The sequence below is a fragment of the Rattus norvegicus genome, chromosome 7 (genome assembly GCF_021556685.1).
Source record: "Rattus norvegicus strain SHRSP/BbbUtx chromosome 7, alternate assembly SHRSP_T2T, whole genome shotgun sequence".
Lineage (NCBI taxonomy): Eukaryota > Metazoa > Chordata > Mammalia > Rodentia > Muridae > Rattus > Rattus norvegicus.
The window spans coordinates 143,833,992-143,857,486 of NC_141540.1; the positions used below are offsets into that span (position 1 = coordinate 143,833,992).

The 23,495-nt window shown below is 50.6% G+C and overlaps 2 long non-coding RNA genes across 3 annotated transcripts in view; one reads left to right on the plus strand and one right to left on the minus strand.

The window, feature by feature from the left end:
• Positions 1-18,281, minus strand: part of LOC102547667 (uncharacterized) — a 40,913-nt gene extending 22,632 nt beyond the window's left edge. The window contains exons 1-4 of the long non-coding RNA XR_015626077.1: positions 18,214-18,281; positions 9,892-10,028; positions 8,355-8,565; positions 5,235-5,552 (exon numbers count right to left, since the gene is read on the minus strand). This is a non-coding gene — a long non-coding RNA (uncharacterized LOC102547667). The remainder of the gene's footprint in view (positions 1-5,234; positions 5,553-8,354; positions 8,566-9,891; positions 10,029-18,213) is intronic.
• On the plus strand, positions 17,977-22,974 carry LOC103692988 (uncharacterized). 2 transcript variants are annotated; one of them, XR_015626079.1, is made up of 3 exons: positions 17,977-18,349; positions 18,880-18,948; positions 22,091-22,974. It is a non-coding gene; the product is annotated as an uncharacterized LOC103692988 (long non-coding RNA). The 2 variants fall into 2 exon arrangements; XR_015626078.1 differs by having other exon boundaries at positions 17,977-18,135.
• The last annotated feature ends 521 nt before the right edge of the window (positions 22,975-23,495 follow it).

The following is a 23,495-nucleotide window of genomic DNA, read 5'->3' on the forward strand; positions in this document are numbered from 1 at the left end:
CCTCCATACTTCTCTCTGAACAAGGAAGGGCCCTGTAAGGGACCTTCACAGCTGGACAACAGCTGGAGGCCCCACCTATTCTGTGCACTCAACATGACTTCTTCAGGGGCTGTGCTGCCAGAGGGGGAGGGAACGACTCTAACAGTGAGTGTTCCACCTGACCTGCTCAGATCTGGGGCATACCAAATGCCTGGCCAGGATCCCAGCCAAGTGGTGTTTGGTGAATCATGCCTACCATCGCAGCACTCCAGAAATTGAAGCAGGAAATGTGCTTGTGAGTTCAAGGCCAGCCCAAGCCACATAGTGAGTTCTAGGCAGCTTGGGCTACAGAGTGAAATATTGTCCAGGGCGGGGGTTCTTCCTGATGTCTCTGTGGCAGGGATGGCCAGTGGGGCATGTGAAAGTTTTGTGTCCCTCACTCTCCTTGGCCTCTTCCCTTTACTACTGACAAGGGGCTCAAGAAAAAGACATATATCTATGAAATGCCTCCTTCACCACCCAGACTAGCTCCTGAACTGCAGGTCTTGGAGCTTAACCCCATGAGGCTACAAAAACCACTTATCTCCTTTCCTGAGGGGCTACCAGAGCCCCTACCACTCAGGCCCTGGCAGAGCTGGGAAGGGGCAAGGACCCAGTCAGGAACAGGGTGCCTTCCATGCTCCCCTTGTGAATGCTGGTGTGTTACAAGCCAGTGCCGGTGGATAAAGGGATCCCGAGAATGGAATCATTCTACTTCAGAGCCAGAATAGGCTCCACACACTGAGTTCATCCTCCTCTACCCTATGTCACCAGGATTCAGGGTACTTTGAATAAGCTATGTCATCTGCAGCTTGGCTATTTGGGGCTCCGGAGCCCATTGGTAGAGAGTTTTCTTAGCATGTTTGAAGCCATAGAGACAAAGAGAAGGAGAAGTGGGGAGGGAGAGAAATAAACAGAGCATAGTAGCACACATTCGTAATCCTAGCACTTGGGATGGCTGAGGCAAGAGGATCTGTCACCATGAGATTGTCAGGAGTTCAAAGCCTGCCTGGACAATACTATGAGACCTTGTCTCAAAAGAAGAAAAGAAATAGAAAAGAGAAAATAAAAATAGAAAGAAGGTTGAAAGGAGGGCAGAAATGCAAGAGACTTTCTTGTGCATTTACTATAGGCCTGGTTGAACAGAAATACTGAAGTCTGCCCCTTCCTGGGATCTAGACTGGGTCTCCCAAGTAATTTATTCCAATGAAAACCTCCCAAGCACTATGTTACACTCGTGGACACTAACAAGGTCATAGATGCTGAACTGTGTGCCTCTGGCAGTGGGTGGGACTTTGGTCAGGGAAAGAGGGGAGAGAGGTATCTATGTCACTGGGTTTGTACCCCAAATACCACATTAATTCATACAGGGCCATGTTGCAAATCTCAGAGGCTCCAAAACTTTAGTAGAACCCTATCGACTTGGCCAGGCAGTGGTGGCACATGACTTTACTCAGGAGGCAGAGGCAGGCAGATCTCTGTGAGTTTGAGGCCAGCCTGATCTACAGAGCAAGTTCCACGACAGCCAGGGCTACACAGAGAATGCCTGTCTCCAAAAAAGAAGAAAGAAGGAAGGAAAGAAGGAAGAGAGAGAGAGAGAGAGAGAGAGAGAGAGAGAGAGAGAGAGAGAGAAAGGAACCTTATCACCTGCTCTCACACCCATCCAGACATACGATGACATGTGAATCTCAAGTCAATAAGGTAGACAGAAGAAAAACAACTCCCGTGGAACATCAGTACTGAACAATAAATCAGACTGGAATGCTTCTCTTCTTGGAAGGCAATGAACCAGGAGAACCTCACCTTGCTAGACCAGAAGTAATGTAAGGCTTCTGCTACACCAAGGGGGATGTCCAGGGAGACCCCCCCCAACAGCTCCTGGGACAAGGAGGAGAGGTGGAAATTCTAGGCAAGGCCTGGTGAGGAGGGGACCCAGAGAGGGACTGACAGGAGAGGGAGGGTTGGAGGAGGAGGGGAGATGAATGGTCTTGGCAGGACTGATGGCCAGAGTCAGGATGGATGGATGACGGCCGAGGTTTGTTTACTGGCAGCCCCCAGCCCGCTGCTGCCCGGGAGAGCAATGGTGGCTGGCACATCAGAGGGCTCTTAGAGAAGCTCTCAGAGATGATTTAGATGGGAATGAATCAGTCCCATATGGATTAAGTGTCCCGGCAAATCCCAGGACCTTACAGATGAGGGGACAGGGCAAGGGCACCGGAGGGAGGGACATCCAGAATGAGGAAGCCCAAGCTTGGAACCACAGAAGGTGCCTTGGCAGATGCAGCAGGGCAGCCTGGCTCAGATACAGTTCTTTCTTCCCTGAGTGGCCCTGGGCCTTAGAGAAAGACCAACTCCTGCATAGTAGCCAACTGGTCTCCCCTTGTCCATCTTTCTGTCTTAGTCTTCACATATCTTCTTCTCATACACATTTTTCTATCCCTCTGTTTACCTGGCCTCTTCTTCCATACAGGATCTCTGCCATTGTGTCTTTTCCTAGAGACATAAATAACTTGAGGGGCCTGCCTGGTCTCTGTTCACTCTGATCTCAGTGCCACTCTTCCACCTTGCCAGGCCTGGCATGGCCCTATTTCCCGTTGCATGCACTGTGCTGGTCTCTTGTGAGTCCTTAGGTTCCGCAGTGGCAGAGGACCAGGACAACATTCTGGCTGCAGGATGTTTATTCTTTTCCTCTCTTGCACTTTGCTTCAAGTTCCCGGTCCCATTGCGGTGGAGGCTCGGGACACTGGTGCTCATTGGCTAACCTCAAGTTGAGTTACTTACGCACCTTACTCCCAGGCCCATGAGGGTAATAGGTTGTGCAAGGCCCATCTCCCCAAGTCCCTCTTGGGGATCCTCTGTTATAAAGCCAGCTGCTGTGTGGACAATCTGGAGTCAAAGCATGGGGTAGTCACATATGACGATTGGTTGAAATATCACAGCCTCCCCCTCCCCCATTGGTGATCTATGGGCTGTGTGCCCTGTAAAAATTATTTATCGAGGCCTCAGAGTGTCCTGATTTAGTGCATCTGCCTCTGGGGCTGAGAGGCCTGCCTGTCGGCTGGAGCCTAAGCGTTAAACGACGCTAAAAAGTTAAACGGCCAACGTTGGGGGCTCACTCAAGGAGGCACCATAAAGCTGTCGGAGCTGCTTAAATCAGGAATGAGGATTCCCCCGAACATCTTCTCTCCATATGCTGCAAACCAAGAAGCCTCTCCTCGCCCCTCTGCGGCTCCCCAGCATGAGCAGGCCGAAGAGGACAGGTTTGCTTGAGTAGACATTTCCCTCCAGGGGCTCCTAACAAGAGCCCGGAGCAGATGAGGTCATGGTACCCGGCCACCTCAGGCTGGGGCGGGGGGGGGGGGGCGGGGGGCGGGGGTCTCTTTCCTGAGAGTCTTAAAGACTCTCATCAAAGATAAAGAAGATAAAGGTGCAGCTTGTCCCCAAGGGCCTGCCTTGTCAGGGTTCTCCCTTGAGCTTGTCTTTTTTGTTGTTGTTGTTGTTGTTGTTGTTGTTGTTTTAATTTTTTTCCCCCAAGACCCAGCTTCCCTATGTAGCCCTGGCTGTCCTGGAATTCACTATGTAGACTAGGCTGTCCTTGAACCCAGAGATCTGCCTGCCTTTGCCTCCTCCCTGGTGCTGAGAATAAAGCTGTACCACCACCCCAGCAAGCTCGTCCTGATTTAATTTGCATTTCTGTGAATAGAATCCTCTGGAACTCAGTGTCTTCCCACTTGGGTTTGAAGAGAGAGTTCTGTCAAACAGGCTGTGCCCTCTGACCTCATGTGTGACACACACACACACACACACACACACACACACACACCCCTACTTTCATGACTCTTTGAAAGACACAGCTTATCCTTTGAGTATGAGGTGATTAGGGCACCTCTGAGTGCCAGCATATACTCAAGTCTGGCAGATGGTTCTCAGCTGAACCCCAGTCCATGCTGCCACCACCCGGCCACTGCCAGGCAGGAGGGAAGGTGGGTCTCCATGGGCTGTCTATCATGCCTACTTTCAGCAGCAATAAAATGTGCCTCTTAAAACCTCCACTCTAGTCCCTAATATTTGCCTGGCCATATATCTCCAGTGATATACGGGCAGAAATTGCTCATAAACAGCTATAAAACCTCTTGGAGCTGGGGAGGAGGCACAGAGCCCAGGCTGCAGGAAGATCGGAAGTGGTTCAGCTTCTGATCCTCCTATACCCCAAAATTAACCCCATATACCAGTGCATCATGGAGGAAGGTGACCCAAAGGAAGGTCATGAAGCCCCCAGGCTTCATCTGGCTGCTCCTGGGATGTACTGTGTGACCTTGTGCAAGTCACCCAGCTCCTCTATTCTATGCTTTATTCAGGATGTCAGCTGCCTGAGCCCCTCAAGAAGTTGTCGTGAGGACCAGAGGAGGCAGGCTCACGCATACTATTAAAGAAATTTAGTATGTATGACACAGGCGCTGTCCAAACACACAAACTGGATACAATCATGCCCACTCACTTTGTAACACCCTGACTTGTAACTATTGCTATTGTCCTGCCACAGGTGCAAAACCTGGGGCCCTGAGAAGTGTGCACAGGAAATCGATGTCAGAGAACTGACTCCAAAGGGTGGTCCTTGCCCTTCCCATCTGTCAGGATGAAATCCTGGCGGGCAGGGGGGGTGGCTGAAGGGAACCTTCTTTCCTGGGGCTCATTCCTCCCAGTCACCCAAATGACAGTTTCCAAAGTAGAAGGTGCTTTGAGAGAAGCGAAGCTCCTCTCAGAAGAAATGGGAGACGTGCATGCTGAGTGGACCAGCCAGGAGAGTTCTTCATGGGAGGAGTACAGACCGTAACAACTGGTTCCAGCATCCCTACTCCAAGCCCTGCCCCCCAAGCCATCCACCAGCTGTTCCTCTGGTCTCTGCCCTCTCTCTCCATCTTTGCCGGAATACCCCTTCCTTGGCAGATTCCAGTCACCATCACCCCTGATAGGTCTCTATTTGCCCCCTCTGGTCCAACTACCTCCTCCCCTCCCACCTAGAGTTCCCGCAGCCTCTGGCTTCTCCTTCTCTCTTGGATTCTCTATGCAAGTCCCTAGCTGTCTCTTGTGACTGCCCACCCTGCCCCTCTCTCTCGGTGTCCCCCCAGCTGCCTCATGGGACACTTAGCCCTGGCCCTTCCTAATGCCCCTCTAGTTTCTACCCTACCCCTCAGAACTCCCAGATACTGCCTTACCCTTTGTCCTTTGTCATGTTCTGGGGTCTTGCCTTAAAAGGCCGCAGCATACCCCACCACCTGGCTCGGATGAAACGGCTGCAGTAGAGTCCCCTATTTGCTTGGGTTCGTGATAAAGGTCTCTCGTCTCTGAAAGTTTGAGATCTCCCAGGAGAAGGGTCTGTAGCAGTGAGAGATAGCTAGGAGGCTTAGAGTGGAGGACAGAGGTGTCCAGGAGAAGGGGACAAGAAGGTTGCCGTCACCCTGGCCCCGTTCCAGTCTGCCTTGATATTGGAGTCTAAACCATGGTCCACAGCTTCATCTGTTGGCAATGAGGGTCTGGAAATAGAGACAGACACGTCAAAGACGGCCATCATTGTGCCCCGCACCTCCCCTTCCCGGGTGGCTCCCACCCCCAACCCCACTTTTCTTTAAGTTTCCAAATCAACCTTCCTGCAATAATAATGATAAAGCAGGAAGCTGGGCCAGAGGACAGTGCAGATTTTTCTTCTTGACACGGAGTTTCCGATTAAAGGCAGAGGGACATAAATCCTCCTGCGTAATTGCTGTGCTCCGGCTCAAAGCCACTTGGGAGGGGGCTCCCACCCCCTTTGCCCCCCCTCCATCCTGAGTGGATCGGGAAGGGGGAAGGGAATGTAGCCTTGGCGCACAGGCTGTTCGAGGGGTGGGCTACATGCCCATTTTCCTGCCAGGGGTCCTAGCCTAGAAAGACTGAGACTCACAGTCATGTCAAAGCCCCTGGTTCTCCCACCAAGGAGCCCTCACCCTTCCTGGAGCCCACGGTGGCTCCTGGGACTTATGATCTTCCCCATACTCATTAGGACCTTGAATTTTATAAATTATTATGTGAGATTGATGTAGGGGAAACTGAGGCCTCTTGAACAAACTGGATGGTGGCAGACTTAACGCTGGACTGCTGTCTTAGCTACATTAATACTTGCTCTGTCACATGAAGGAAGAAGCTGACAGTGTTTGTTTATATTAAATCCCAGGCTTCCTGTAGACTTTAGAGTAGTTTTCGTATAGACAAAACACACACACACACACACACACACACACACACACACACACACTGAGAGAGAGCGAGACAGACAGACAGGCAGACAGACAGACAGAGAGAGCTTTTTGAATAAAATCAGGAATATCCCATGCTATTTATCCCTCTTTACAAACGAGGGGGAAAGAACCCTCAAAGCAGCAGTCAACTGGGGTCTCAAAGTCTTCCAACTCAGCCTCATATGCTTGCCCCATCTCAGAAATTCCCTTTGTTGGTGTCTTCTTTTTCGATTCGAAGCCAGCTCTCCTCCTCCACACAACCCTCCCGAATTAAAACCCTTGTTTCTACTCTCCTATCTCTCCCTGTACACCTTGAGCCATTCCTAAGTCAGGTCCTAGATGTCTCTTTTCTTTCACCAGACATGGGCTCTGCTCCCCCTAACCTATGTGTTCACTACTGCTCCCTTCCCTATAAACCCACACCCCAACAGCTCCACATGTGTACATGTGTGGCCATGGAAATCCTGGCCCTTCTGCATCAGGGGAAATCCCACAGAAGCTCCAGGGAATACAAGCATAGTTCTAGGTTTCATTCTATACACAGGAGACATCTGACTTGCCTTGCTCTTGAATCCTGTCTGACATCTTAAGGGAAGGAGTCCCTCAACTGGGACCAGGGAAAGATGCCATACCATCACCAATCTCCAGATACGACCAGACCCAGTTGATTCCTGCCGCGCTACTTGGACCACCTGACAAGGAAGCACTGACTAGATCCTGCAGTCACAACTTAAGTCCTGTAGGAGCCCAGGGGCGCTCTGTGGACACACCATGGCTTGCCCCTAGCAACACTCAGTAGGAGCAAGGACCAGGAAAAGTTGTGAAGACCTGTCTGAGTTGGGGAGAAAGCGTAGGAAGGATATGAGAAGACGTGCATGGAGGGAGAGCCCATCCAAAGCAGCCTGTGTTCAGTTGCAGGCAGTGTTTGATCTCTAAGGGGAAGAGTTTTGTAAAGGCAGGAGAGAGTGAGGGGCCTTGGGAAGGAGGACAAAGGTGTCCACAGAGGTAGGAAATGAAGTTGCCAGGCAGCTGAGCCATGTTCTACCCTGTCCCAGTGTCCAAATCCAAACCGTGATCCACAGCCTCATTCGTTGGCTGTGAAGGTCTTAAGCCCAGGAAGGACCCTTGCTGCTCTGGGTGACTACAGAGCAGACTTCCTGCAGGGTGGAAGGACCAGGCAGAGGGGTGTGGTTTCCAGCAAGATCCTGCAGGGTATGTTTATGTGTTCCCAAGCAAGCTCTGGGCTCCCTTTCTTGCTGAGAATCCTGCCTTAGGTATTCCTGACACAGGGAGAGTCCATGAGGAAGATCTGGAGCCTTCTCACAGGAAATCCCAAACTACCAGGGATGACAGACCTTCACTGAATATCCAGGCAAGCAAACAGGAACGTTTTCCACAGCTTAATCCTGTCAAACTTCCTGAGATGGATGTATGGGCAGGGACTGGGTGGAGAGGTGCATAGGGACAGTCTTTGAGAAGAAAACTGAGGTCCATTCAGAGACAAGCAAGGATGCCCTTGAGACTTGGGGTAGAGAAAGAGCCTCCTGTTCCTATGGTTCATGGTAAGAGCAGCTATACAGCAGGCACAGGACCAGGAGACAAAGACATGAACCTGAGAGGCAGGAAGGGCACCGGAAGAGCTCCAGAAACTCAGTTTCCCCCCTCCATTCCCTGACCTAGACATTTAAGGCCACTAGCATTCATGCTCACCACAGGTCTACACATCCTGGCCCCCAATGTCCAAAGACACTCATTCTCCTGCATTCTAGCTTTCTTCTTTCCAGAATCCTCACTCAACTTATGGCCTACCCCTCCCTCAATGCAGGAGAGGGAGATCCATCCAAGCATCCGAGGAACTAGGGCTAGACATCCTGAGCTCCTACCTAGTGGCAGAGATGACCGAGACTGAGGAGCCTAGGGGGCTGCCAAGGATGGATGTGTGAGCTTGTGAGTCCAGGCTGGATCCGACTCTGCCTCTTACTGGTAGATACATCACTCATCTGCCCAGGGGTGGAGATGGGGCAGGGGGAGGGGATGAAAAACACCCACAGCCCATTAACCTACTTTTGCAACTTCATTAAAACAGAGTCTCCGACATGTCGCCATAAATTGTCTTCTGAGGAAGAAGTCTAATCCAACACGGAGTTCAAGCAGCACAGCCTTGCAGAATCGGATGTAATACTGAGCGGAAGAACTGTGTGTGGCATGGGGTGGGGTAGGGGCAGCACTCAGGGCTCTGTGGGCTGGGCTACTCCCACTCCTGGCACAAGGCCTCCTGGGACAGATGAGAGACAGACAAGGGCTTTGGACTTTTTCTTCTGGAGAACAAGTCTCACTGTGTAACACAGTCCAGCCTCAAACCCACAATCCTCTTGCCTAAGACTCCAAGCACTAGGATTAGAGACGTGTGTTACTGCACCTGGCTAAAAAGCCAGCTTTTTTTTTTTTTTTCCAGTTCTTGGAGTTGAACCTCACTGTTGCTTGGGAAGTGTTCTACCATGCAGCCACATCCCCAACCCAGGGAAGAGATTTTTCTACAGTATTATACATGTGATGCTCTGGCCAAGAACCCTCAGAGCTTCCCGAGCCCCTCTCTGCAAAGTTAAACCTCTTCTCAGTTTTCCAAGGCCTCCTCCAAGAAGCCATGTTTTGGCCTCACATGGCAGCATGTGCCTGCAATCCCAGGACTCAGGAGGCTGAAGCAGGGGGATCTCCGGTTCAAAATCAGACTGAACTACACACCAAGTCCCTCTCTCAAAATAAGAAAACAAAACAAAACAAACAAAAAGAATCCCCATGCTGCCATAAGGCCATTTCTATAAGTGTATGTGGTAAGGCACTCTGTCATCCAGCCTGAGCTCAGCAGACCCCAGTGGCCTCCAAAAGGCTAGATGATGCCACTGTCCTGAGTGAATAGGTGGCCGAACCAAGTGGAATATTGGCCCACAGACAGCAGGGCTAGGTTCTCAACCCTGGTTAAGAGACATGGATCCAGCCCCCATGTGACTGAGAGCCCTGGATAGGAGTTGCCTGGGTCCTGAATCTGCCTTTGCTGCATACAGGCCTCAGTTACTTAGCTTCTCTGTGCCTTAGTTTCCTCATAGGACTGTCTCTTCTGGAGAACAAGTTTCACTATGTAATTACGCAATACTGCGCAATCATGTGGTTGAATCTTAAATAGGACAACCTATGGAACATGCACAGCACGTAGCACCCGGCACATCCTAGGGGTCAAATACATTGGCTATTATCACTGTCTCGCACTCATTATAAAGGACCCTTGAAGTTTACAGATCCCAGCTCCATGTCTTACACATGAGGAAACTAAGGCCCAGAAAGAAGAGACTTGTGTCCGAATCAGAACCTAGATTTTCTTTTACCCAGGCTCTTTTCCCTGAGACATGCCGCCCTTAGTTGAACAATGAAGAATTCATCTGGGGTAGTGTTGGGTTTCCTGTCACTGTGACCATACCTTGAGGAACAGCTTAAAGGGCCATGTCTCTGCTCACAGTCCCAGGCCTTTAGCTATGGATGGGGCAACACTGTGTCCACTGAAGCAGAGCATCACAGTTGTGATGAGGTAGGGAACAGAGCTACTTACCTTACATCAGCCAGGAACAGGACCCTTCAGAGGTATGCCCCAGTTGCGCTCCTCCATCTAAGCCCCGCCTCCTAAAGTTTCCACCACGTCCTAAAACAGCGCCCCCAGCTGGGGACCAATTGGTTCCACATGCAAGCCTGTGAGGGAATATTTCATATTAAAACCATAACAAGCAGGCAGTGGCTTCCTCTGTCGTGAGCATTCTATTAGGATGGTTACTTTAGATCCTCTTTTCAAAAAGACCTCCCTGGAAATAATGAATGAGAAGAAAAACAAAAATGACTCACTCTGAATCCCACAACAAAAGCGGACCAAGGAGCTGGAGAATTGGTAAAGTGTTTGCCTAAAACGCCCAAAGCCCCGGGTTCAATCCTCACCACATTATAAGATGGGTGTGGTGATATAGGCATATACTCCCAGCACTCAGGAAGTAAAGATAGGAGAATCAGAAATTCCAGGACATCCTTGGCTACATATCAAATTCCAAACCAACCTAGGTTAAATGAAACCCTGTCGTCACACAGCCAAAAATAGAAGAGAGAGAGAGAGAGAGAGAGAGAGAGAGAGAGAGAGAGAGAGAGAGAGAGAGAGAGAGAGAGGAGAGAGAATTGGGTTGACTGTCAGAAGAAAACAATGCGGGGGGCCAAGAGCAAGATGGCCTGGGGCCTAAACAGAGGGGTCCTCTTCCTTCTACCCTGGCAGTCTGTCATAAAAACCCTGAGGTGTCACAGATCCCAGACTTAGACTCTGACAGTGTGGTCTCAGAATTCCCACCACTGATGCTCCAAGAGGTGGGGCCCCAGAAGGGACATGTGCTCCTCAGGGCTTCCTTGTGAGAGAAGAAAGACCCCAGGAAATAGTTCCTGGGGTAGCTGGGGTAGGTTCTTCGTGCTTTTCTACTCTGACAGGAAGTGGGGTACCGGCCGGGGAGTGGAGCAAATGCTCTGCCGGTCCAGGTGTTTCACCCTGACGTGTCTCAGTCCTGAGTCTGTAACTCCACCCTAGCTACAGCCCAAGAAAACACTCCATAAAACACACTGCTTTAATTTTCCTTTGAAGGGGCAATTTAGCAGGCCGTCTGCAAGCCCTTGGGAGTTAAGGGGATCTATCTCGTTTTCTCAAAGTGCTCTCCCCAAAGTGGATTCCTGAGATCGAAGTTCACAGGTAACTATCGAGGAGGAAGAGGGTTTTTGGAATAAGCATGGGGTTTGCTAAAGTAAGAATGAAGAATAGAAGTATTTTTTTTTAATTTATACAAAGGAAAAAAAATGAGAGCAGGAGAAAGTCAGGCCCAGCCAACCATGAGGAGCACACAAATGCTGTGTGACTCCGCCTGGATCTTTTCCCTCTCTGGCTTGCCTGTAAGTGAAGAGCTCATAAAATAAGAAATGTGTGACTCAGCTCCAGGCTCTGGGGCCCTCACACCTACTCAAGATGAGATTCTCTGATATTCATGCTCACAGCCAAATTTTATGTACAGAGCCCTGGCGTTTTCCTTTTTTGGGATCTTGCCAGGACTCACTAAGAGCAATTTCAGCCCCCAGCAACCACAGACCCTCCTCTGCCCTCTACATCACCCCTGGGTTCCTCTGCCTGTCTTCAAAGGTGGATTTTATTAGGCTGCTGGGAAGAGGGAGCCACCACCCTTCCTTAACTTTTTTTTTTTCCTGGGGATTTTCCCATGGCCTTTCTCCTCTTCTCTCTAGGGCAGGGCCGAGGGGCAGTTGCTCCTGGGTCTCTGGATTTATCCAAGATCCTTAGGGACCACAGAGAGTGGGAGATGTTGGGGCAGGACCCTAGGGTGCTTTGAACATGTACTAACTCCCCTTTGCTCCCTGCGAGGAACATCTCCTGTCTGTAAGGTATGTAAAGCTCAGAAGTTTGGGGGTACTCTCTGGAGCTTCCGCCAACTCCTCTCCCAGGGGCGATGTGAGAAAATGAGGGCTGCTCGGAAGCAGAAATGTCAGATGAGGGTCTCATCCGCTCAGGAGCCCTCCCCCTTCTTCACACTTTGGAAGAATGTTTTCTGGTCTCTTAGAATTCCAGCCTCAGTATTCTCAGAGAAGGGGTGATAAAACAAGGAGCCTGTTCTCAGGCTAAGAAGGGCTCCAGAGGTCAGGGTCAGGGATAGAAGGCAGGATATCTTGGCTATGGGCCGGAAAACAGAAGTATGGGAACCCAGGGTGATGGGAAACTCTGGTCCCTGAGGTAGCAGCAGTAGCAGAGGAGACCTCACCAGGGGCGCCCACTGGAAATTTGCCAAGCTTCTGCAGCCCAGACTTCCCAGTGGGGACCCCGAGAAGGCCTGATGCCAAGTCACTGGGCTGGTTCTAGGGGAGGGAAGTGTGGATCCTCTGGAGCAGTTGTCAAGGGGAAGAGAAACAGAGTAGAGCCCCCATGAGGGGAATGAGAGGGAGGGGACCAGACAAAACTCAGTACTGGAGTCCTTCTAGTACTGTGTGTGAGAGCTAAGCTCCCCTGTTTGTCTGTATGTCTGCTTTTTGAGATAGGGTTTCTCTGCATAGTTCTAGCTGTCCTGGAACTCACTATATAAATCAGAGTGACCTCAAATTCGCAGAGATCCACCTGCCCCCTGCTTCCCAAGTGCTGGGATTAAAGGCTTGCACCACCAAGCCTAGTTTTCCTCTGGAGCCAGGCTCTCGGCCCATTTAAACACACAGATGCCAGGCACCATGGTAGGGCCAGGGAAATGGAAATTAACAGAAACCCTGCTTCTGAGGACCAGCATGGGGGGGGGACTTGCAAAAAGACATACCCTCTCCAAATGCCAAGCACAAAGTCCTAAGGAAGAAGTTAATATAAACAAGAACAATCAAAAAGCATGCACTGCATGAGCCAGGTGTAGTGATAAACACGTGTTGGAAAATAAAAGCAGAACAGGAGTCTAAGGTTATATATTAAGTTCAAATCCAGCCTGGGCTACATGAGACCCTTTCAAACAAACCCACCTCCTGCGCCAAGTATATTGACAAGCTTCTGTAATCCCAGAACTCAAGAGGAGGGAACTATATCAGGAGTTCATGGCAAGTCTGGGTTACACAGCAAGACCCTGCCTCAAAAAATGGGACCTGAGAGAGCTAAGCATGTTGGAGCATGCTTTTAACCCTTGAGAGGCAGAGCCAGGTAGATCTCTGTGAGTTTGTTGCCAGCATGATCTATACAGTGAGTCCCAGGACAGCCAGGGCTAGAGAGGGGTTAGAGAGATGGCTTAGCAGTTAAGAGCACTTGCTGCTCTTCCAGAGGACCCAGGTTCTATTCCCAGTAACCTCACATCAGCTCACAACCATTTGTTAATTCCAGTTTCAGAGGATCACGCGCCCTCTTCTGGACTCTCTAGGTACTACATGTTAAGCAGACAAACATGCAGAAGAAAACATCCACATATAAAATAAAAAGAAATATTTTTTTAAAGGTGGGGGTAGCCTGAGAAATAACACCAAAGGTTTCCTCTGCCGAGTCCCCATGCCTCCTGGAGGGTACAAGCACAAACCAGCAGCTATTGAGGGGCTCTTTGGCCACTCAGGCAGAGGCAGTGCAAATGTAGATAATTAGTCTTCTTTGGAGACTTATCTTCATATGCGATAAGGCTGGAGGCAAGTTGGGACTAGATCAGAGAAAGCCGTGAATTCCTGCTGGAAGTCTTAACTACCCTTCATCAGTCCTGGGGAGTGACAGAAGGCTTCTGTCTGGAGTGAGAGAGAGGAGCCTCGTGCAACAGGACTAGAGATCTGCCCTGGAAGCTGCTCACAGATCAGGCTGCCTGTGAGAAAACTTTAAGCAACAAGCATGTTGGTGTGATACCGTCTCTGGTGGTGAGTGTGTGCTCGCACACACAGACACATGCATACATACATAAACCTAGGAGAGCCTGTTTCAGTCTAGGAGAGCCTGTTTTCAACCAAACTGCCCCAGCCTGCTGTGGTGGGGAGACTGTGAACCATCACCTCCCTTCCTCATTGCATCCTCCTAACTACCTGGATGGGCAAGAATGCAGCTGCCACCACCACCCCAGGCGCCTGGTGTATCCAGGCCCACCCTCACCTGCTCTAACTGCAGTCTATTCCTGCAGTTACTCCTGCAGACGCATACACAGCCGGGAACAAAGTGAGCATCTCCCCCACCCGGTAATGCTCCCAAATCTAATGTCAGTAGTGGCTGACACCGTAGCATGAGATGGGGAATGACCATCTTCCAGTCTGATGTCAGCTCCTAAAGGTAGTGAAGAATCGGGTGCTGGGATGAAATGAAGGGCATTGCTGATGGGGGCCAACCCAGGGGACATGTCAACTCTGAGGTGGGGACATAACTGAAATAGATATGAAATAAGACGTAAATAGAGTTGGGGAATTATGCAGAAGAGGAATCAGTGGGGGACATGAGTGACCTCCTGTCCCTCCCCCCAACATTCTCATATTCTCTCTCTCTCTCTCTCTCTCTCTCTCTCTCTCTCTCTCTCTCTCTCTCTCTCTCTCTCTCTCCTTGCTGAGGTCAGGGAGATCCACTGGCATGGTTTAAATCTGAAACGTCCCTCAGTCCCTCGAAGGCTCACATTTCAAGTGCTTGTTGCTCAACTAGTAGCATTACTTTGGGAGGCTTTGGAACCTTTAGAAGGTTAAGCCTAGCCAGGGATGTCAAGATGGCCAGGTTGGTAAAGTGCTCAACACACACGTGTGAGGACCTAAGATCAATCCCCAGAAACTAAGTAAAAAGCCAGGTGTGGTGACACATGTTTGTCACCTCAGCAATGGGAACACGGAGAGAGAAGGATGCTGTGGCTAGGTCAACCGACCTAGGCTGACTGTCAACCTCTGACCAGTGAGATCCTGTCTCAAGAAGACAAAATCACCCAAAGCTGACCTCTCACCTCCATCTGTAGATACACTCGTGTGCACATGCACAAATAGACGTGCACCTGCACACGTGTGAATACAAGCACATGTACAGGAAGTAGACCTACCTGGTTAAAATAGGTCACAATGGGAAGATCTTGGATGTTTATACCCAACCACCGGTTCCTCTTTGCTTCCTGCTCTGCTGTGGCATGAGGGACATCTGCCAAACACCCCTCCCACTGTAAACTAAACTGATTCACCGTGCTTCCCTCACCATGATGGATTAGACCAGGAGCCAAAATAAATCTTTCTCTCAGCTGATTGTCAGGTACTGTGGTCACGAGGACACGATCACATCACCACTCTGGACAACTGGTTTCTTTTGCCCTTTTTTGGGACCCTGGTGCCCAGGTGCTTAGGTCGGGCCTTATCCCTTCTCCTTCACCCAAGACCCCCACAGATAGGGATCCTGGTGCAGTAGGCATCCCTGAGCTATCAATGAGTCATTAATTATCAGTGGTTAGCAATTATCATATCTACGTCACCGCAGCCTCCACCACCCAGAGAACTGACAAAGCTTGGTCCTTTGGTTTCCTTGATTCTCAAGCTCTGGACATGGGGAATTGTTGAATACATGCTTCTGACCCTTAAGACCTTGGTGCCCTGGCGAAAGGTCAGCAGGAGCTTACCAACCTTTCAATCCTTGGGGAGGGTCTCTCCTCCCTCTCCAGGCCAACCCAGCCTCCGGGACCAGCCTATAACAGACACCCTTCTCAGACAGCCAGTGTCACCCACTCCTCCCCTCCGAACAGTGATTCAGGCTTTTTCTCCTGCCCTCCTGCTCTAACCCCACACTATCTCTGAGGCTGAGGTCTGTGGGCAAGAGAAGGAGATCCACCTCCTCACAAGTGTCACTGTGCTTCTAGGCCCTCACTTCTGCCTTTTGTTCAAATATGCCTTAGCCCTGACTATACCAGGCATTTCTCTGTGACACTTGTCCTTGATCTTGCCCTCTGTGAGAAGGACACGAGGAAAAGGCCATCTGTTTTTAAGTCCTATGCCAATATGCCAGGCCACTGGCACCGTGGCTTTGAAAAGCTTTCAGACTTCCAGCCTTGCAGAATAGCTCCCCTCATTTCACACCCCTGACTGGTGCTCCTGTAACCCCATCACCAGGGGCACTGGGAGGAACACCTGCCTCCAGCTCAGGATGGCAGCCCTGGCCCCAGAGGGAAAGCTGCCTCACACAGCCCAGCCCCCAGTCCTCGTTCTAGAAGGAGGTAATTAGGAGCTGTGCAGTCCTTGTCCCCCAACAGGTACAGCTAAGCAGCAGCATCCATCATCAGGGGCAGCTGCCAGAGATGGGAAGAGTCACGTGACTGGGCAGGACCAACGGGAGGGTGAGGGGAGGCCTCTGAGCTAGGGATTGGCTGGACTGAAGCTGGAGAGTTGAGGGCTGTTGGGGATAACCTAAGAATGACCTTGTAGGGACTTTAGTGCCCCTGGCTCTACCGTGTCTCCCAAGACATCCTTCCATCTGCCTTCAGCTCCTCATCCGAGGCCCGCCTCCCTGGCTCTAGCCTTTTCTCCTGCCCTTACACGTCATTGATTTAGGCCCATTATTTTTCTCTTTCTAAAGAACGGTGGCCTCTTGTATGCTTACCTAGTCTGAATGAGATGAAGAGTTTTCTGGCCTAACCAGATGGGTGCTGATACCTCCATGAGCGGAAAAGGGAAAGAAGCTGACAGGAGTAAATGCCAATGCAGGTGTGATCCCCAATTGCCCACGTCCATGCCAGGCTGTGCCAGGCCGTGCCAGGCTGTGTGTGTGAAGTGCATGCTAGCAGCTGTACACATGGCGTGGGTGCAGCCCGGGATGCGTTTTGAACACTTGGCACTGATGGGACACGTTACCTAATGTGCTACAGTGCACGAGAAAGAGCTGGACACAATGACCTTGTACCTTATTTCTGTGAGCATGCACAAGCTTACGGTCCCATGTCCCTGGACCTGTCACTAACACGATGGACTTCACCTTGACTGTTTCTGACCCAGGTAAGGGAACCCCGGCTTACTTGCCTCTAACTCCTTGGCACATCTCCAAACCAGATGAGGAACTCCCTCCTCAGCCCCAGAGCCACAGGTCAAAGTGGCAGCTGGCAAGAGAGAAGAAAGGGAGGAGAGGAGGGGGGGCTTCCCCAACACCTGTGAAGGGTCTTCATTACATATGCAAATTCTCTCATTAGCAATGCAGAACACTTCCTGAGTTAATGGCTGCCTCGTTTCTGTGAAGATATGCTGAGAGGGGACTATGGGAAGGAGAAGAGTTGTGCCAGGGCTTTCCATCCCCCAAGGCTGATCCCTGGCAGGCTTCGGGAGGGGAAGGGGGAGGAGCCTATGGCAGGGACAAAGGACAGCAACCAGCAGGCTTCTGCTATAGGCTTTGCATAGGATATTTGGCTACGCTTGGGCAAACTGGACAGAGCATAGCTCTGCTCCTGTCGGGAACAGGACCAGCAGGAGTAACGCTGGGGCCAAGTGCACCATTCTCCTCGCCACGCCCTCATCTCTCCATCCCCCAAGCCCAAAAGCTGCGGTCCTTCTGGCTTTCGTGAAGTATGACCCTGGTTTCTGCCCCACAGGACACGGAGAGCTCCCTCCCTCTTACTGGTTTAACATGCATCCTCAAGGCCTCATTTCTCCCTGCCTTTGCCCTTGAACACCAGAAGAAGAAGGGGGACCCATTCCACAGTCTGTCACCCCAATTATAGAGAAGGGAGTCGGGAGTCAGACTCTCCCTTGCCTGCCCCTGCTCTTGTATGCAACCATGTACAAATGAGCCATTTCTTGGGGTTCATTTATGTTGTTTCAATCTCACTGTCATCAACATGGCACCGGAAACAAACACAAGCAGTAACAGTCAACCCACAAGCGTCCTCCGAAACACAGGAGCATCTGCTCACCTCACAGAGGCACAGGCCACCCTGCTCATATTAACTTGTTCTTAAACACACACCCACGCTCTCTCCAGCTTCTGCTATCCTTGTGCAAGCATATCACCCCGTTTTAGGGACAGAATCCACAGAGACCTCCCCTGCCCTACCCCCTACCTTTCCTTTCTTTGCTTCTTCCTCCCCCCTCCCTCCCTCATCCCTGGGTACCCATTTGCCAGGGTTATTTATAGAAGCAAGCGATAAATTCAGTGTGTTTCTCGGCGTGCAAAGCTATAAATAATGGCACAGATCATTAAACCCCGAGAGCAGGCCCAGCCGCCCCGCAAACAAGATGAAGTGCAAACCACCACGTGAGAGGGAGAGAGGGAGGTGCAGGGGAGAGAAGCAGGCCCAGCCTGCACCCCTCAACCTAGGCCTAGGGAGCATGGGCTTCCAAGGTACCTGCTGGGCCCAAGGGTTGGGGCAAGCTCAGGGGTGGGAGTGGGGAGGCTCACACACTGGCAAGACAAGCTTACCATATACTCCATCCTTCGTCCTGCCTCTCTCCCCATCCTCCGCCTCTCACTTCCTTCCTGCATGTTCCTCCCACCTTTCATGTCTCTCTTTTAAAAAAAAACAAAACAAACTATCCTTCACTGTCCTGTCAATGGGGTAAGGAGTCACTATTGTTTTAAATTTATTTTTATTTTATATTCATTGGTGCATGTATGTATGTATGTATGTATGTATGTATGTATGTATGTCTAAAAACATCGGTGCATGTATTTCCTGCATGTATGTCTATGCGAAGCTGTCAGAATCCCTGGAACTGACTTTACAGACAGGTTGAGCCTGCTACGTGGGTGCTGGGAATTGAACCCAGCTCTAACCACTGAACCCACCTCTCCAACCCTGTTTTGTTCTGTTGTTGTTGTTTGTTTCTTTTCTTTCAAGACAGGGTCTTGCTATGTAGCTCTGATGTGTGGATCAGGCTGGCCTCAAACTCACAGAACTCCACCTGCCTCTGCTTGAATCTAAGTCCATACCACTATACCACCCCATATTTTCCCAAGTCCCCTCTGCTCTTCTTCTGTTTCTCCAAGTTCCCTCCTGCCCTCTTACCATCTGCCCTTCATCTCTCCCTCTGCATCCACCTGTTTCCTTCTTCCTTCCTTCCCCCCCCCCCAACCCCATGTCTGCAGGCTCCCGGAGAGACTCTGATCCCACCAGGAGCCTTCAGAGGCAGAAAGTTCCCTGTCAGCAGAACACTGGTAAGGGCTGCTGATTCAGTGTCTGTAATATCCAAGGCAGAGGTGGTCGGCAGGGGCAGGGAGGAGGACAGGGAAGATGGATGAGGAAGGAGATATCATAGACACCAGGGACGGGCTCGGAATGAGGGGCTTTCTAGGGAGCGGAACCAGAACCAGGCTCCAACTCGAGCTCATTGGCCCTAGCTTGTCAGCCCAGGGAGGGGTGCTTTCAAGGTCTGGAGGGAGAAAGCTGTGGGAAAAGAACAAGAAAACACAGAAGCAGATGGGAGAGGAGGGGAGCCTCAAGGAGGAGCCACTGGAAAAACTGAGAGGAGTTGGAAGCGGCAGAGAAGTCAGCAGGCGCAACAGAATGTGATCCCACCCAATGTTACCTAGCCCCCCAGATCCATGCAGACCTCAGAGGCTTCATTGCCTTCCTGAATATGGGCCAAAGTATAGAAAGTTTGGGATCCCAATTATGACTACCCACCCCTTCCCCCTTTGCTCTTAGGAAATGCCTCTACCTTCTGGGGTTCTCCCACCCCTTTCGGGCCTGCAAATTTGCCTCAGCCCTAATGGTCTCTACATCTCATCCCTTCACACTGAGCCTACGTTGGTCAGCCCAGGAGAGGCCAAGCAAAGCCCAACTGGGAAGCAAGACCAGAACCTAAAGCAGTAGTCAGTTTTATCCTTTTTGGAGTTGGGGAGGGCTATCAGGTGAACGAATTCCAAATGGAATTGTAGAGATAGGAGTCTGCCACCGGCCAGAGCCTGCGCCCGAGGGATGTCACATAGGGCTGGTAAGATTTGACTGACTGGATGGTGGGCCTGAACAAGGTGTTGTGTCCTGGTGGTGTGGCCAGAGATGGATGGTAAAGCCTGGAGTCTTCCCCACCTGCCCTGTGCCATGGCCATACAAGCATCTGCTCCTACTCACTCCTGGGCAGATTTGATGCACAACTTGGTTATTTGCCCGGGGGATTTATAGTAGGAACCAGCACTAAAGCTAAATCCCCCAGCCACTGAGTTAAATCAGCTGCTGCGATGGGCCGGAACGAGGGAGATGTTGGGCTGCAAGGCTGCACAGTGGGGCTGGAGAAGAAAACACTTGTCCCTGCTCCCTGGGGATCCCTGTCTATAAATCCCCCTCAGGCACCCATTAGGGAGAGCAGTCTCAACAGACTTTAGTGCTGGTGACACAGAGGATGCCACAGCGGGCAGTGCTTGAAGAAGCAGACTGTAGCCAAGGGCTGGGGTAGAACTACAAGAACAGCTTAAAGCATTGGGCTAGTCACAGTGGATGCCACAACTCTGTTTTGAGGGGCTGTGTGAAGTAGAGTCTCTAATGAGAGGGTAGGTTCTGGACAGCCAAAATTCCCTGGGCTCAGATCCTTGCTCAGCCACTTACTGTGTGACCCCCTAGGCAAGTTCCCTGGGCCATTGTCTCACCAGCAGAGACCTCCTAGAGTCTCTGTGACTAAATGAGATATAGTGCCTACATCTGTGCCTCAAGTTACAGAACAATCTCTTGAGGCCAAGCTAGGAATGTTAAAGGAGGGGCCGGGCTGTCAGACCCTTGGAAGACTCTAGGGGGGCCAGGAGAATGTTTAAAGAAAGAGGAGGGAGCTGAGAAGTTACCTCAGTGAGTAAAATGCTTATGTTGCAAGCATGAGAAAGTGTTTGGATCTCCAGCACCCATATAGAACACAGGCATGGCTGGAACCCCAGTGCTGAAGGTGGAGAAAGGCAGATCTCAGGGCTCCCTGTCCGGTTTAGCTGAAAAGCTCCAGGTTCAGTAAGAGACTGTTTCAGAAGCTAAGGAGAAGGGCAAGGTGAGAGGATAGCTGAAGCCAATCTCTAGCCTCCACACAGACACACACACACACAGACACACACACACACACACACACACACACACACACACACACGAAAGACAGAGAGAGACAGAGACAGACACAGAGGCAAACTCTGATTTATTGAGGTCGAGATTCTCAGTCTCACTGAGAGAGTGAAACCAACCTTCCCCAGGGCTCTGATTGAGCATCCTCCATTTGCCTGTCCAATGGGATTGACTGAAAAGCTTTCAGCAAGCTATTTTGATTCTCTAGACCTGCTCTGCTCATCTACAAAATGGGCACAATAAGAGTCTTTTTTCCGGAGTTACCAAGAGAATTACACGAGATTAAACACAGTTATGGAGTAAGTACTGATTAAATTTAGCCCCGCCGTTACTATGACTTCCTCAGGTGGGCAAGTGAAGGTTGAGCATGGACTCTGAATGTAGCCTCCCTGGACCCAATGGTGTGACTGATACTGAGGTGCAAGAGGACTGAGGTACACACGGAAGGCTGTGTGGATAACTAGAAGAGTCAATAAGGAGGCAGAAACCTAAGAGGAAGACAGGAACGGACAGGAATAGAAAGTATGGCAGACTCGCAGCGGAGAAAGAGAAGGATGGGCCAGAGGCACAGGAGGAAGCCAAGGATGAGATGAAGGCGACCTCCCCTCCCCCACCCCCAGTCCTCCACCCCAATAGAAATAAATGGCAAGGTAGAGAATGGAGATGATATGGGAAAGTGAGAGGAGCTAGAGCTGGAGTAGGTGTACTGAGAGCAATGGAAGCCAGGATAGTAGAGAAGCAAGACACTGGGAAACAGGCTTAAGACAAAGGAGGGAACCACAAGGCAGAGCTGCCAGGCTTCTGCCAGATCACAATCTGAAGCTGGCTCCATGGCCTCCTCCCAGCTCATCTTTCGCTTGGCTTCCCTCGGCCTCCCTCCCTCCACCGCCACCAAGCCTGCCCAGAGGGATCCTGGGGTGCCTGGCCTCTGGGTACCAGATCACAGGGTGAGAGGACCCCCAAAGTAGAGCAGAGCCCAGATAGTCAGCCTCCTTCTGGCAGGTCCCTTTCATCAGCAGGTTGACCTCCAGGAAAGAACCCTTGTGAGTCAGACAGCATTGCCTTACTCATTATGGCCACCACACACTCCAGAACATTATGGGTATTGATTGACTGATTCCTGAAACAGCCCTGTCATACCTGTCCCACAGAGGCACGCTAAGGCCTGGTGGTGCGAGTCCAGGAGACCCCATGCCCCTGCCCCACTGTGCCTCTTTCCTTGACCCTCTTTCTATTGTCCAATCTTCACTTCTCTCTTCCTAGTAGGCCACGTCGCAAACCTCAAGCTGGCCTTCTGTTCGCGTCCCAGGCATTTGCAGCAGAATCTGGTGCGGCTGCGTAGAACCTGGAGCCCCTTCACTTGGGAATGAGCTGGAAGGGCAACAACTCAACTGAAACCACATCACACAGCCGCTGTGGCACAGTGGGACCGCTGTCACGTTGCACCTTCAGGACCTCAGTCTTCCCGGTTTCCACACCTAGAGGACCAGAGATGGCCTGCCATCTAAGACCCACCCACGAAAGAACCGGAACAGATAAGGAAGCAGAATGAGAAGTGTTCCTGGACAGAAAAGCCCAGAATGTACAGCTACCGAAGAGGAACCTGAAACTTAATCCACAGATTCCTAACATAAAAATAAAGGGAAACAGATAGCAGCTTTAAAAATCTCACTAGCCACACCGGGTGGTGTTTGCCGGCAATATTAGCATTCTGGAGATGGAATCTGGATGATCAGGAGTTAAAAGTCATCCCCAGATACATAATGAGTTCCGGGATAGCCTAGGCTACACGAGACTGTTCCAAATAATAAACCAATATAGCCTAGGCTACATGAGAGTCTGTTTCAAATGATAAACAAGTCTCCCCCCATTCCAGAAGGCTTATCAGTCCCGTTCCCAGCACCAATTCCTTGCCCTCCATCAAAGCATGGTCAGGCAGGGCCAGCAAGATGGCTCGATGGGTATAGGTACTTAGACCTAAGTTAGATCCCCGAATCCAGGTAAAGGTGGAAGGAGACAGTGGGTTCCATAAAATTGTCCTCTGACCTTCAAATGATCCTTCAATGGCATATACACACATGTGTATGTCTATATATATATACACATATATATACACACAATGATAAATAAATAATTTTAAAGATGTATCTACTTTGATGTGCATGAGTGCTTGTACGGATATATTCGTGTCTGTATGTCTGTCTGTATGTATGTATGCATTTATGTATGTATGTACACCATGTGCATCTCTGGTACCCATTGAGGTCATAGAAGGGTGTCCGATCACCTGGAACTGGAGTTACAGACAGTTATGAGCCACCATATCAGTCCTGGGGACCAAAATCGAGTCTTCCATGAGAGTTGCAAGTGCTCTTAATCACTTAGACATCTCTTCAACCTATAAATGAAATTAAAGGAACACACGTACACGATGTAACACACTCAAAACAGTGAAGAGATTTTTCAGTGGTTAGAGCACTTACTGATTTTTCGAAGAGCCTGGGTTCAATTCCCAGCACCAACACGGTAGCTCACAACCGTGGTGGTTCAAGTCCAACTTCAGGGGATCTGATACCCTCTTCTGGCCTCCAAGGGCACCAGGCATATGTGTGGTACACAGACATACATTCAAGCAAAACATTTATACATATAAGATAACATAAACAAA